General features: G+C 44.2%; 1 protein-coding gene across 1 annotated transcript in view; it reads right to left on the bottom strand.

Annotated features, from left to right (window-relative positions):
• Window positions 1-13,233, bottom strand: part of HS6ST2 (heparan sulfate 6-O-sulfotransferase 2) — an 81,698-nt gene that overhangs the window by 41,999 nt on the left and 26,466 nt on the right. The window contains exon 2 of the mRNA XM_032592215.1: window positions 4,125-4,211. The gene's annotated coding sequence lies outside the window, so the exon portion shown is untranslated. The remainder of the gene's footprint in view (window positions 1-4,124; window positions 4,212-13,233) is intronic.

Consider the following 13,233-nt stretch of genomic DNA (forward strand, 5'->3'; position numbering starts at 1 on the left):
ATTCTAATTTTTCCCCAAAGTCCCCATGTTCACAGTGGCTGAGCCCACCCACACAGGTTTCATGGTACATGAAGGGCACAGAACTCAGCTGGACATCCTGAGACCAGGCTCCAAGCCTCCTTTGGTGTGACTAGCTGAAGTCCCTGGCTATCTGGGAGAAAAACTGTAGCACATTTTGTAGTAGAAAGAGCATGGGACAAATATTAGAAGACCGGGATTCCAGGCTTACCTCTGCTACTAACTAGATACATGTCTCTAGGAAAGCGGCTGAACCTTTCTTGAGTCTCAGTGTCCTTATCTGTTCAGCAAAAGAGTCAGTCTCCTTAAAACATGTTCTGATGCAAAATGAAAATTCGTAACGTCTCCTTGCCGCTGCCCTGTATGCTCAGCCTTGACCGTTTAAGTACTTGCTAGGAACAACCCTAGCAAGTCAACCCTAGCTAGGTCAACACATGGGTTAACTCTGGCATGATGGGTTCAACAGAAAAACAGATTCACTTTACCAAAGGGAACCAAGTGTGAGGTTACATGTAGCCTGGCTAGTCATGGGTCAACCTCTGCGAAACCTACGCTTCCTGACGTCAGAAGTATGGCTCTGCACTGATTTTTCTTCTGCCTTGTCAACTTGGCTCACGATTGGCATAGAAGAAACTGCATGCTTCTCCCTGAAAGTCACTGCCAGGGTAGTCTGGCTCTGCTGCTCAGATATTTCCATTCCATCTGTTCCTCTCTGAAACAGGGGGCTGGCTACCCAGCTTCAGATCCAGGGAATGAAACAGAGCAAGCAGAACCGACACAACTTTCAAGCTGTAGGTTTCTTAAGCTACTCTGCCTGCTTCACTGCATCTGAGTTGGTCTCAAATGGACTGAAGTCCCCCCAAAAGGGCAGGAATGGCCATTTGGTTTTAGCTTTGACCTAATTCACAGCTCCAACTTATTCTTATCAGCGTGAGAGGATTCTGTCTACCTTAGTGACTACTATGCATTTTGCTCTTCTTGTTTTTTTTTAATTAAAAAGTTTTTTTTAATGTTTTATTTATTTTTGACAGACAGAGTATGAGTTGGGGGGGGGCAGAGAGAGAGGGAGATAGAATCCACAAAGCAGACTTCAGGCTCTGAGCCATCAGCACAGAGCCCGACGAGGGGCTCGAACCCGTGAACCACGAGATCATGACCTGAGCCGAAGTCGGATGCCCAACAGACTGAGCCACCCAGGCGCCCCTGCATTTTGCTCTTCTGACCTAGCCTTGCTACCTAAGGAGTAAGTGGAGAAAATGAAAGGGTTCAGAAGCCTTCTCAGAAGCCTTCATTGATATCCTCACGTGACGTCTTTCCCACTTCAACCCTGGCACTGGTTGGGGGTGACTGTGCTCCAACAGCACCTTGTGACTGCTTTGCTGTAAATACCATCTTGTCATCTCCCCTTTCCTCTCTCTACAAGGAGACTGTGAGTACCTTGAAAGTACATATTGTGTCTCGTATTTGACCACGGAGGCCCCAGGGTTTAGCACAATGGCACAAAGTAAATGCTTGATGTTTTTCCATTATTGTGTTAAAGTAGGCTTTTGACAAAACTGCCCACGTGGAGACCCTATGGAAGCACACAATATCCTCTCCAATTTCCTTATGTATAAAATGGAAATAATAATAATACTGCCTATCTCGTAAGCTGTTTGCGGGTAGGAATTAATGAGACAAAATTGCTAAATGCTTGGTACAGAGGTTGGCTCAGAGAGCACTCACTCGACACATATTAGCTACTAGTTTTTGTAGCCACAAATTTCGTTTCTTTCAAAAACAGGGGACCTAGATTCTTTTCAGAGAAGAGAAAGACATTCCTTCTGCCTTACAGCCTGTTTTTGGCCTCAACATAGCATAGAAACTTAAACACGGCTCCAGAGTTCACTCCCATTAGGGCAAGTAACATGAGAAAGTCAGCAGAACAGCCCCCTGGATGGCCGCTGTTGTGACAGCGCACCGTGGAAAAGCCCTGAGGTGCAGAAATCGACCTACCCACACCTCACACCGCCACACGCTCCCAAACCAAGGAAACACATGGGAAGTTAGCCTCTCTGAACTACAACCCATGTGCCTAACAGTGATAGACACTGTTGTAGACAGTATGGAAAGTGGCCCCGATAGTCTCACCATATTGAGACTGCTCGTGTTAACAAAACATATCCTGAGGAGAAGATGTGCAGAGGAAAAAAATTTAAAAACCTCCTGAAAGCTTATGGGATATAACAAAGAGAAAGGGACTCGGCACACACACCCACGAGGAGGATACTGGATACTGGATATCTTTTTTTTCGTTTTAATTAATAATCAACAAAAGTAATCAAGAATTAAAAGGAACTATCTCAATCTGTGAGTCACGTACAAAGCAAATAAAAGGCACCTAGCTTAAGATGTGCAAAGAGGGAGGGCCTCATCGTGGCAGAAGCTTGGGATGTGTCCAAATACAGAAAGCGTGATATAGGATCACATTGTCTACTTAAGGATGTATTTATGCGGACCTCCTACGGTTCACAAGCTGGGCATGGTATTAGGTATGCATTCTCTATGTCATCTTAACTCAGTTCGACCAATGCTCCTTTCGTGGCTCATACTGAGATTCTTCACTCAAAAGGTAAGAGACTAGGCTCCTGCAAAGCCAAAAGGAACAAAACGGTGCCCCTTTCAAAGTGCAACAGCCATCACAAGCATCCATTACAATACATCAGGGTCTAATAAATGCAGCTCGGGCCCTGCAGTTGTCAGTGTGACAGGTGCGTACAAGGTGCGCGGACGGGGCCCGCCATTTCTGCAAGCACGGCGCTAAAAGCGATTCTCCAATGCCATATCTGTTCACTGAGAGTGCACGCTGACGATGAATTGGGACTAATTTGGAAACATTCATCTGCTTGGGACTGTGTGCACCAATTCCCTTCCTTCATAATTTATACAGCATTTTGATTGTGCTGTTTGGCGATAAATAACTGAAACGAGTTATAAGTGCTCGGAGATTTAGCCTTCGACACTGCTTTTTATATTCTCCAAGATAGCCCACATTCAACTTTCTATGCAAACCTGAAATGGTATTCAGGAGGAGAAGAAAGGGGGAAAAAGGCAGCCAGCAGATCTTTCACTTGGGGAATTGAATATAATATCATATTCAAAGTGCAGCATTTATGGTCCAACACCGAATACATAAAATATATGACCATTACAAAGTCACCTTTCATGGCGAAGCCATGCTCTTGTGCTGACATATCTTATTGCTAGATTACAGCTTTTAGCACGATGAAGGCATCTTTCATCTTCTCCTAGATGCAGCCTGGGTACTCCTTCTGGGCTCTATTTCTGTCTGGCACAATGCCCTATACCACTGAGAGACGTAGCCTACAGAGAACCCAAGTCATTCACCAAAGGGCCGCACCACTCCCAAGGGGAAGCACCTAACGGGAGGTATGTCATCATCATGGGATCACATTGTTTCAGACTGCCATGCTCTGCTGAATCCAATTGGCTGAACCAGCCAATGTTGTTTTCTGGAATTAACCCAAAGAGGTCAGTCTAATATCACAAATATTCGGCCAATACAAGTTTCGGCAATGCCACAAAGACAGTTTCATGTAGGACATGGTACATGCTGGTTACTAGGAACAGAATATACACGCCATAAAAATCAGTGATATGGTTACAATGTCAATGTATTTAAACTAGGACATTCATGGAATGGCTTTCCAGATTTTTCTACCTCAACCCTAAACCTTAAGGTATGGATCAAAGACAGATTTTCATGGATTTTGCAACTCATAAAATGATTAATCAGGGCTGTTGCTGCTTCTTTCTTCAATTTATGAAACACATAGTCCAAATCTTGCAGTGCTTGAAGTCCTTGGCCTTCACACTCAGCCTGACTTTCCCCACCCTCTCCTCCCGCTTCTTTATAGTCCTCCATATACCCAATACTCTTGACACATTCTTGACTCATTTAAATTCCCCAGTGACCAGCCCAGTGTGAGGCACATGGAAGGCATTCCACAAATCTTTGTTGAATGAATATGAATGAACGACAAAATGAGGACAGCGCAAGGCTTTGTGATAGTTTTGTTAGATGCACAGGGACACTTTTCACTTACTTCCCACTCTTAGATGCGTTCCGGGCCTTTGTGGATGATGGAGAGTTGGCGCCTGGATTAGTGTTTGGAGAACCCCGTCTATCCTTACTATACCCACAGAAAGAATAGAAAAATATATACAACAGTGACCGCAGAGACAAAAAGCAATTAGTCATTTCATTTAAACACTTTCAAGTATTCTCTCTCTCTCTCTCTCTCTCTCCTGTCAAAATAAAGCATGATCTTATCCAGTGGTGCCCTTCAAAGGTAAAGAGAGTGGAACCCACTGGTCAAGTTCAAAGAAAGCTATCCTTTTGGCATTCAAAGCTTGAGCTGGTGGATTCCATTAATGATAGCACCATAGCCCAGGCCCCAAGGGAGGCTCCAGTAAAAAAATGTGGAAAAATAACTAGTCTTTAACATAAAATCCTTTATTTCCAGTCTCTGGAGTGTCTGTATTACAAGTTCAGTTCTGAAGCTGCTGACTTTTAGTGAAGTATGTGGATGCCAAATGACTTTTAAAAGTCTTTGGGAGATACTATCAGATGAATTAATAATTTTCACTCATAATGTTAACATGGGAAGGCCGTGAATTCAGATATTCTTTCAGGAGAAGCACCACCTGCTTCATGAGTAATTGAATTTAAATCTCCACCTTCAATAACTCCACAGCTTATGTCAAACCTTGGAAACAATTACGAAATAAATCACTAGGAAGGTCTGCTTAATCTCATCAGGTTAATAAACGCAGACAAATTAATCACTTGAAGGTAAACAAAAAGGAATAATTGATTGGAGTCTTCTTGATTACTTTATTCTATTTTCTTTATCAAACTATTTTTACCATTATCTTCAATTCAGCTGTTCTGCCTTGAAATTATTACTTTACTTCGTCTTCAGATTTCCATGGAAACCAATTCAAAGCCTTTTCTCTCCACTTGATGATGTGCGGAATTATTTATCCTGATTTCATCAGAAAGATTTTTTTTTTTTGTTAGTCAGATCTACGTCAGCATAACCTTTTATGAGAAGTGAAGGTAAAAAAGAAAAACGCATATCTCGGCGTTCAAGGAGGATAATCGAGCCTTCCAAAGGCACAGAATATTGTCTCAGAGGATGTCAAAGACCTTTCCAGATGCTTCTGAATCTTTTAAGTACCTCAAGGACCTACAAGTACTTATATGTGGGGTAGGGTAAGGGTCAGAAAAGATATTCTGCCCTACACCCATCAGCTTTAAACGGCTACATGGATGTGACTGGACCCAGAGTTAATCACAGGTTCCGGCTGACTGCAAAGGTCACGTATGTGGGCACAGACAAGGGCTAATCAGACAACAAAAGCCCCAACAGATAGGATTCAGTGTCCAGTAGGTCCAAAAAACAGTTCTTGGGAGTGTGAGACATCAAGGTGAGCTCCTCTCCTCCTGCTGGAGGGGGCAGACATTCTAGAGAGGGTGAGCACACATTCTATCCTGGAGGAGGTTTCTTTGTGCTGCTCACGGGGTCACCGGAATGTGGCTACATTCTGAGTGGGGTCTGCCGACTCTGCCGTGCCCTTGAGTATCTATAATGACGTCCTAGCAAAGAACTCCTTAGCTGTACCTGGGACCATACCGGCTACCTTCCTCATCCAGAGGCAAGCTCAGAAACTAAGAGAGAATACCAAACAATTGGGCAAATTCAGAAGAACTCAAAACTGTCTCTTCCAGCAGGTCGGCACGGTCTGATACAAACAATGTATGTAATAGGCTACGTGTTGTGAAATTCAAGCAGGGCTCAGTTTTCCTCACTTCTACATCCTGGTCACTGGCCGCCAGCCTTCCTCCTCCTAGCCCCTCACTGAAACAGAAGCCAGTGGGAAATTTCACTGGCAGCATCCCGGAACAAGGGATTTTTTGATCTTGCAAGCTAAGGGGCTCAGACTAGGTGGTCATTTAACACTCCGAGTCATCAAGTTCAGGCATCCACGATCCTTTCAATACAAGAGCGCCCATTCTCACCGCTAAATTCCCATGTTTGTGCCTTGGGCATGAAAGTCCTTTATAATCTCTGTGACAAGTGACCCCGTTGAAGCTCGACGCAAGGCACCGACAGGACTTCAGGGAAAGCTGGTGGCTGGCACTGACAGCCTTCTTATTGTTAACTGCCGCTCTAGATGGGAGTGGTCTTGGAGCAGTACCCCTTGAAGAGATAGGAATAAGGACCCCTCTGACCTACTGCCACGTCCTGTAAGTGAAGATCCAAAGGGAATAAAGCCAAAAACCTAGAGAAAAATCATGCACGGAAGGTATGGCACCAAGACTCGGGGGTAAAAGTCACCAAATAACTCAAAATGTGTGTTCCGGGCAACGAGCAGATCCATTCACAGTGGTAAAGTGTATCTGAAAGTGCGGTAGGGACTAAGCAGAATTTGTGGCAGGCTTGGATCTCAGGAGTTTATTTTGTAGATATACTAAGGACTGTTGTATAGAAAGGCTTGGTGGACATTGAGGGAAAAGAGTCATCGGTCTGCCCCCAAATTCCAGGCTCAGTACCCAAGTCTGGACAAGATGCTGTAACTCTGAAACCTTGAGACTGAAGGATCCGGAGTTTTCCAGAAGTGCCCCATGAGAGAGAAAGAGAAAATCCTGCAGCTGCAGACTGGGAGCCTCGGAGATCTGGAAAAACACAGGTCAAGGACCCCAAGATTAAGATGCTGCAAAGAACGCCGGCCACTGGAACATCCAGCAATCCCAGGGACTTACAGGAACAAACCCTCTCCGCTTTTAGGATGCACAGATGATAATTTGGGGCATATGAGATGGAGGAGGGCTGCAAGGAATCTGAGCTAGTTTCCAACCCGCAGATCTGAAACAGACCTACTCCTGCTTGTCATTATTTTATCTCTAGACCACTTGTCAGACCTCTTCACTTTGCTCTCCTCTTTGAGTTGCAATCTTAAAGGCTGTGGCCTGAAATCCCTGAGAGTATGAGTCCAGGCTTCTTCCACTCCTTCTGAGGCGCTATCCTCTTCTGAGAAGATCCCTTCCTCCCTCCCTCACACCCAGCGCTATCAAAGGCCTATGAAAACTATTCCAGGTGAGCTCCTGATAGGAAAAGTTAATGAGAGCCAGCACTCCTTCTGTCTGCCTGGCCAGCTGTCGGTCTCCATCTATCAAGCAAGCCATTTTCCACAGGCTCCACAAATGTCTCCAACACCAGAAATGTGAAAAAAAAATCTGCAGTATTATGCACATTGTATTCAGGTGGGAAAACTCTGACTAACCCAACTCTCCAGCATTTTCAAAGTGTTTCTGATTGAATAATTTGATGCTGAAATGGCATCCAGTGTACTTAACCCAAAACGGCAATCAGATCCACTCCAATCTGGATTTTTCTCTTAGATCAGAGAGGTACTTGAGGGAGAAGAACCTAGCAGTTTCAAACACACTCCACTCCCTTTCTTGATGGGTGGAATACAGAAACTTCTGCATTTCCTATAGTACTTTGTAGGCTCCTTTTGGAATGAATTCATCTCAGACCCGTGAAAAATAGTTGTGCTGTTCTAACTACAATTCAGCACTGAAATTTAAAAAATTAATTCTCAGGGTCTTAGGAAATTGAAACTGTGTTTCAGAAGAGTCAGGCTACTTGTCTTTTGTTTGGCACGTAGCATATGCTTACATTTTATTGTGTATCTGTCTCTCCAACTAGCTCTTAAGAGGGCACTCAAAGTATCTGTTGAACAAATGAACAAAAGTCGCCTTTGGGCTCCGTAGAAAGGAGTGCCGTGATCGATTATCAATGTCTGGCACTGGTTTGTAAGAGAGGCAGTGGTGACACATGTCACATATTTTCCATTTCCATTCCTAAAGAAGAATGGTCTAGGAGAACTGTATTCTAGTTGGACTCTGGTCTAGTTAGACTTGGACTGATGGTTGATCATCACGTGGACCACAAAGACACGTGAGCTTGGAAAGGATTCTCCAGCAAGCTTGCTTGGGTGATTGGGTGAATAAGGAGAACCCTACTGCATTTGTATATATAGCTCTTAATGTTTTCCAGTGTGTGTTATTGTAAGCAGTAACTGAGATGAAACCCAAGCTGTTGTTGAGGGGTTACTTCAAGTCTGTGTGGGGAAATGGTAGCTACTCTTTGCTCCCTAGAGATGACCCTAGGCTCCTTAAAGCTCACAGGATGAAGAAATGCACTTAAAATATATAGATTGTACCAGGGATAGAAGCTCATTGGATCTGCTTCCCCAACAGGTGCTTGAGTCCCCTCTACCACATACCCACCAAGTGGTCGTCTTTTGAAAGGCTTTGAAATCATGATTGCTTCCCCATGATTGCTTCCCCATGAAAATCTGCTTTTCTATTTTCTAAGAGGCTCACATTTCCGAAGTATTTTTGCCCTTGTTCTGTTACTGAGCAAGACAGCTCTTCAAATATTGATTCCCTTTAATTAGAGCTGATGAGTCTTCTTTATTTCATTTTTCTATCTTTCTAGGTTATGTCCTGAGTGGTTTTCTTTCTTTGCTCCAAACTTTTTTCATTTTCTTCTACCGAGAGTGTCTAAATTAGTGTCCCTACCCCTTTAAGGGTCCCGTTCCTATTATCTATAATTCTGTTAATCATCAGGCAAAGAGAGTTCAGGTCACTAACCTGTGCGTTCAGTTAGCTTCCTTCCCTAGTTTTCTTTGCTTAAGTGTGGATAATGACAGGTTTTTAGGGAAGAGAAAAGCTCATCTTTATTGCTAGGAAGTTCAGTGTTAACTGCGATCTCTAAGAAGCAACCTCATCTGTTCAAAGCGCTTATTCAAAATATCTCAACTTCTAATCCTGACCGCCAGCAAGGCATATAACTTCTTGCTGTCTCAGGATTCTCCTCTATAAGGCAGAGGGAATTAAACTGATCAGGTAAACCATTCACACAAACACTCACAATTGCTTTGTAATTGCAGAGCTTTTGGAAAAGGCAGCGGGACACTCACGTTATCTTGCCCTCTCCCCTTCCATTAACTTTCCACTCTCACAACTCACCCCAGGGGCATCAGGGACTAGAGCAATACGCTTATTGATTATTGTTGCTATTTTGCCCTTCTCACCTCTTGGCACCTGCTGTTTCTGTCCAGGAAAGCCAGTCACAACCCTGAATGCCTCACTGGGATCAAGAAAGAACATGAATATTATTTTCTCAATTAAACTGGCTATTCACTTGCATCTTTCCCAAGAGCTTGGACCTGGGTTACAGACTATTGGAGGCCGCTGGAACTTGTCTTCCAGCTGTTACATTTACAGCGAGCTCTAGGCTCCTCCATCGGATAGGGGATTGAGAAGCGGAAAATCTTAGCTCTTGGTACTGCAAGGTTTGGGGTGATGGACTCCCGAAATATGATGGGAGCCTGGACCGTGACGGTAGTGATGGGGGTGGAAAGAAGGAAACCAGGCATGGCATATCAAAAGAAATGACAGAACTTGGGGACTGACTACATCTAGGGAATGAGAATATAGTCTACATGAAAGGTCTGGAAGTTGAATGGCTGAGAAAGCCAAGGTTCCAGTGAAAGAGACAGATTGGTTGGGAAGGGAATCCGGACGAGAGATGATAGATTCCGTTTGGGACATACTGAGTCAGGGTGCTGATGTGTCGACAGTGTCCAGCAAGCAATTAGAGAAATGGCACGGTAGCTTAAGAAGAAAGACAGGGGTAGATGTACAGTCATTGCTCCAAAATGGAAGTCAAAACTGTGAGTATAAGCATCAAGGGCTGATGGGACAGCGATCCGTTGTGACTGACAGGTGGATGTTTCGCGTGGCAGACAGCCCCTGCCATCGTCTGCTTATGTCCGCCTCAGTTTACGGGGATTTACATGTGTGTTACGAAGTCTTACCTCCCAGGGGCCCAAAGAAAACAGCCTGAGCCGGTTGACTTAGTTAGGTAGAGTTCAATGCTAAGGTTAACGTGGGAAAAGGCAGACCCTGACCCTTGTGGGCGCCAGTGATCTTCCTCATCCCATGACCATAGCCTGCTTCTCCCCATCCTCCTCGCCCAGCCAGATTGCTTATGTGATAAGGTAAGCTGGGCACCAAGAGGTGAGGTGAGTGACAATCCTTATCAACCCATTCCCAAAACGAAAACACCTCACAAAGTACATTCCGTGCCGCTGACAGATGAGGAAAACTGTGCGTGAAACCTTGGTTTCACTTGCAGCTCACATCTTTTGGCTCCCCTTTACCAAGGACTAACCGAAAGTTGGGGATATACCTCTGATAATGCTAAAATCTATTCCTATTTTTCACCACGACTCCCTTTCCCATTCTCAGTCTCTGCACTGTGGCTCACTAGTGACATCACCACAGTTGGGGGTAGGGGAAGCCTGTCTGCGAGCAAATTAAGGGTTTTGCCCTTGAAGAACCAAAGTATCCCAGACTTCCTAAGTGGAGTTGAGTTCATGAGGGCAGTATTTAGGGGGCTCTGACCATTACCTTTCCCAAAGTGGGGTAATCTTTTGCCTTTAGTCCTGGGTCTGTAATCCACCCGCTGAATCACTTAACTTCTCTGGGCCTCAGTTTCCTTGTCCGACAGTCTGACTTCTTAAGGCCATCCCATGATTTTGAAAATTATAAAACGTTAAACAATTTATTCACTCCAAGAACATCTCCTGGGTGCCCTTCATCGTGTTGGGCCGTGGGGATACAATGATGACTGTGACAAGGTTCCCGCCCTCACGTGGCCCAGGCTAGTGGAGAAGGTGAGTGTGTTAACAGATACATGACCCCAAGTCGGAGAAGTCAAGTGTGGAAAAGGTGCTAGGGAAATAAATCAGGGAGTGACTGCCTATGTCTGGGAGAATCGGGGAAGGTAGATGTACAGCTGAGTCACCGTTAGGAAAATTATGATTTTCTGTCTGTGCTAAAGAGGCATAAATCAGAAAAGAAACTTTGGGTTATGAGAATTTTCACAAAATGGACTGAACTTATGCCTATCCTTACTATCCGACGGTGGCTCTTAGACTTCATCCTACATCAGGAATCACCGGGAGAACTTGTAGAAGGTAGCCGGCTGGGCCCCACCCCCAGAGTTCCTGCTTCAGCAGCTCTAGCCTGGAGCCTGAGAATTTACACTTCCAACGAGTTCCCGGGCGAGGCTGCCGGTCTGTGCAGCACACTCTGGGAGCCACTCTCGAAAGACGCGAGAGACAGCCACACTTAGTGGCAAGGGAGAGAGAACAGTCAGCCGCATGCGTTGTCCCTACTTTCCAGACAGCGCAATTAGAATCTGCTTGAATCAAGTGCCCCCATCTACTGCTCCCGAGCCGGGAAAGAGGAGGACACAAAAGGGCTGCCGACACCCTTCTCTGGAGAAGCTTCCCCTTCCTGACAGCATCAATTGAGCTTGAAGTTCTATTTACTGAAAATGATCTGGCATCATTAAAAATTCACAACTGGAGCCTACTTGCTGAACATTAGACATCAGGGAGTCCCCAGAGAAGGCCAGAGAAGTCTCAGTGAACTTTTTAGGAAAAGCCAAAGAGGCCAGCTGCGGTGGCAGGAATTTGTACACAGGAAGAAAAAAAAAAAAAAAAAAGAAAGAAAGAAAGCCAGTGAGCTCATTTATTGGGCAGTGAGATTCTGACCTCATACTGCAGAGTGATATGAACCAAGGGTGTTGGAGGGGGGAGGGACTGATCATGTATTCATTTCCTTTTCTCTCGTGAATAATCACTTTGCTTTTACTTCCTGCTAAGTACGTTCTGATGGATTTTCAGGAATGTCCATTCTGCCTGCACATTATATGTCAAATTCTTTGAGGATACAAACAAATTGTATTCATATATGTTCACAAAGTTTCTTATAACATCTGTCATATACAAGGTTTTCAATACCTGTTGCCCAACAACCATCCTGGTCAATTTGGCTTCTAACATGTTTGCTGAATTGAACTGACTAACACATGTCAGGTTAGAGGTTCAGTAGCAGTCATGTGGCTTTGGGTTTTTTGTTTGTTTGTTTGTTTGTTTGTTTGTTCAATTGACTTATGACAGACCGCACTGCATGCCTAAAAACATGACAGTCGGTCACAGTGCCTTTTCTGAGCTCCAGTGCCCACAGATATGAGACTGAAGTAGGGTCAAAGCAGTGGGAATCAGCAACTTTGGAGAAAGGTGTTGCCAAACTAACAGAGGGCAACTGTGAAGTTGTGGAAAGAGCACGGGCATGGGAATCAGTCAGGGCTGAGCTCATTTTCTGTCTCTGTAATAGCCAGAGGATCTTGGACAAGTTGGGCCATTGAGGCAGCGTTGGTCCTGACTAACCAAGGCCTCATATATTAACACTGGGGCTATGGGGTTCCAATGTTCTAGCTACATGTCAGTGTCCAAAGGCAGGAGCATTCCAAGGTATTCCTGGGGCTGAACTTGGCATCTTACGTGCTTTCTAAGCAAGTGAATATATTCAAGATGTAAAAGTGCAGCTGTGTCCTTAGCAAGTAGAAGGGCCATGTCAACAATGGTGTTGATCATGCTTTCTGGGGTAGTCAAGAAAGAAAAGTTCTCTCAACTGTGCTCCGTTGTATCTCTTACTAGTACTGAGCCTGTAAACCAAAGGTTCTTACACTTTTCTCTTCGTTTATATTTAGAGGGACAGTTAAAAGTTTGAAAATATTTTTATTTCTAAACTGCTCAAGCATCAGTCATTCAGATATTTGTTTGAGTGCATGCTACTTCAAAGTCGGGTCTCTGTTGCAAACGTTATCCATTCTATGATGTGTAGACACCACTAGTTTTCTTTTCTGAATAAAACCCAATAGTCGGAATTTTTCTGTTAAGATTTGGAAAACTGAGCAATATTTTACTGTGTATGTTTGTGGAAGATTAAAACTCTGACAATTCATGGAAACAAAATATATCTTGTTTGTGTATCACCCACTAATCACTGTTAAATGCTAAGCCTTGTATAATTTATATGCATATCCTTCTTCCCATGAATATGAGTTTTTAGTAACAGTCCTTTCTAACCCAAGACAGTTAGCTGAGGCTCTATTAACTATACCTCACCCCAGTCAAGGGAAAGACTCAGAAATAGGGAGTTTAGAAGAGCACTTTGAGAGAGTAAAGTAAGGTCCTGAGAAAAGAAGGGATGTATCCGAT

The sequence above is a fragment of the Lynx canadensis genome, chromosome X (assembly GCF_007474595.2).
Source record: "Lynx canadensis isolate LIC74 chromosome X, mLynCan4.pri.v2, whole genome shotgun sequence".
Taxonomy (NCBI): domain Eukaryota; kingdom Metazoa; phylum Chordata; class Mammalia; order Carnivora; family Felidae; genus Lynx; species Lynx canadensis.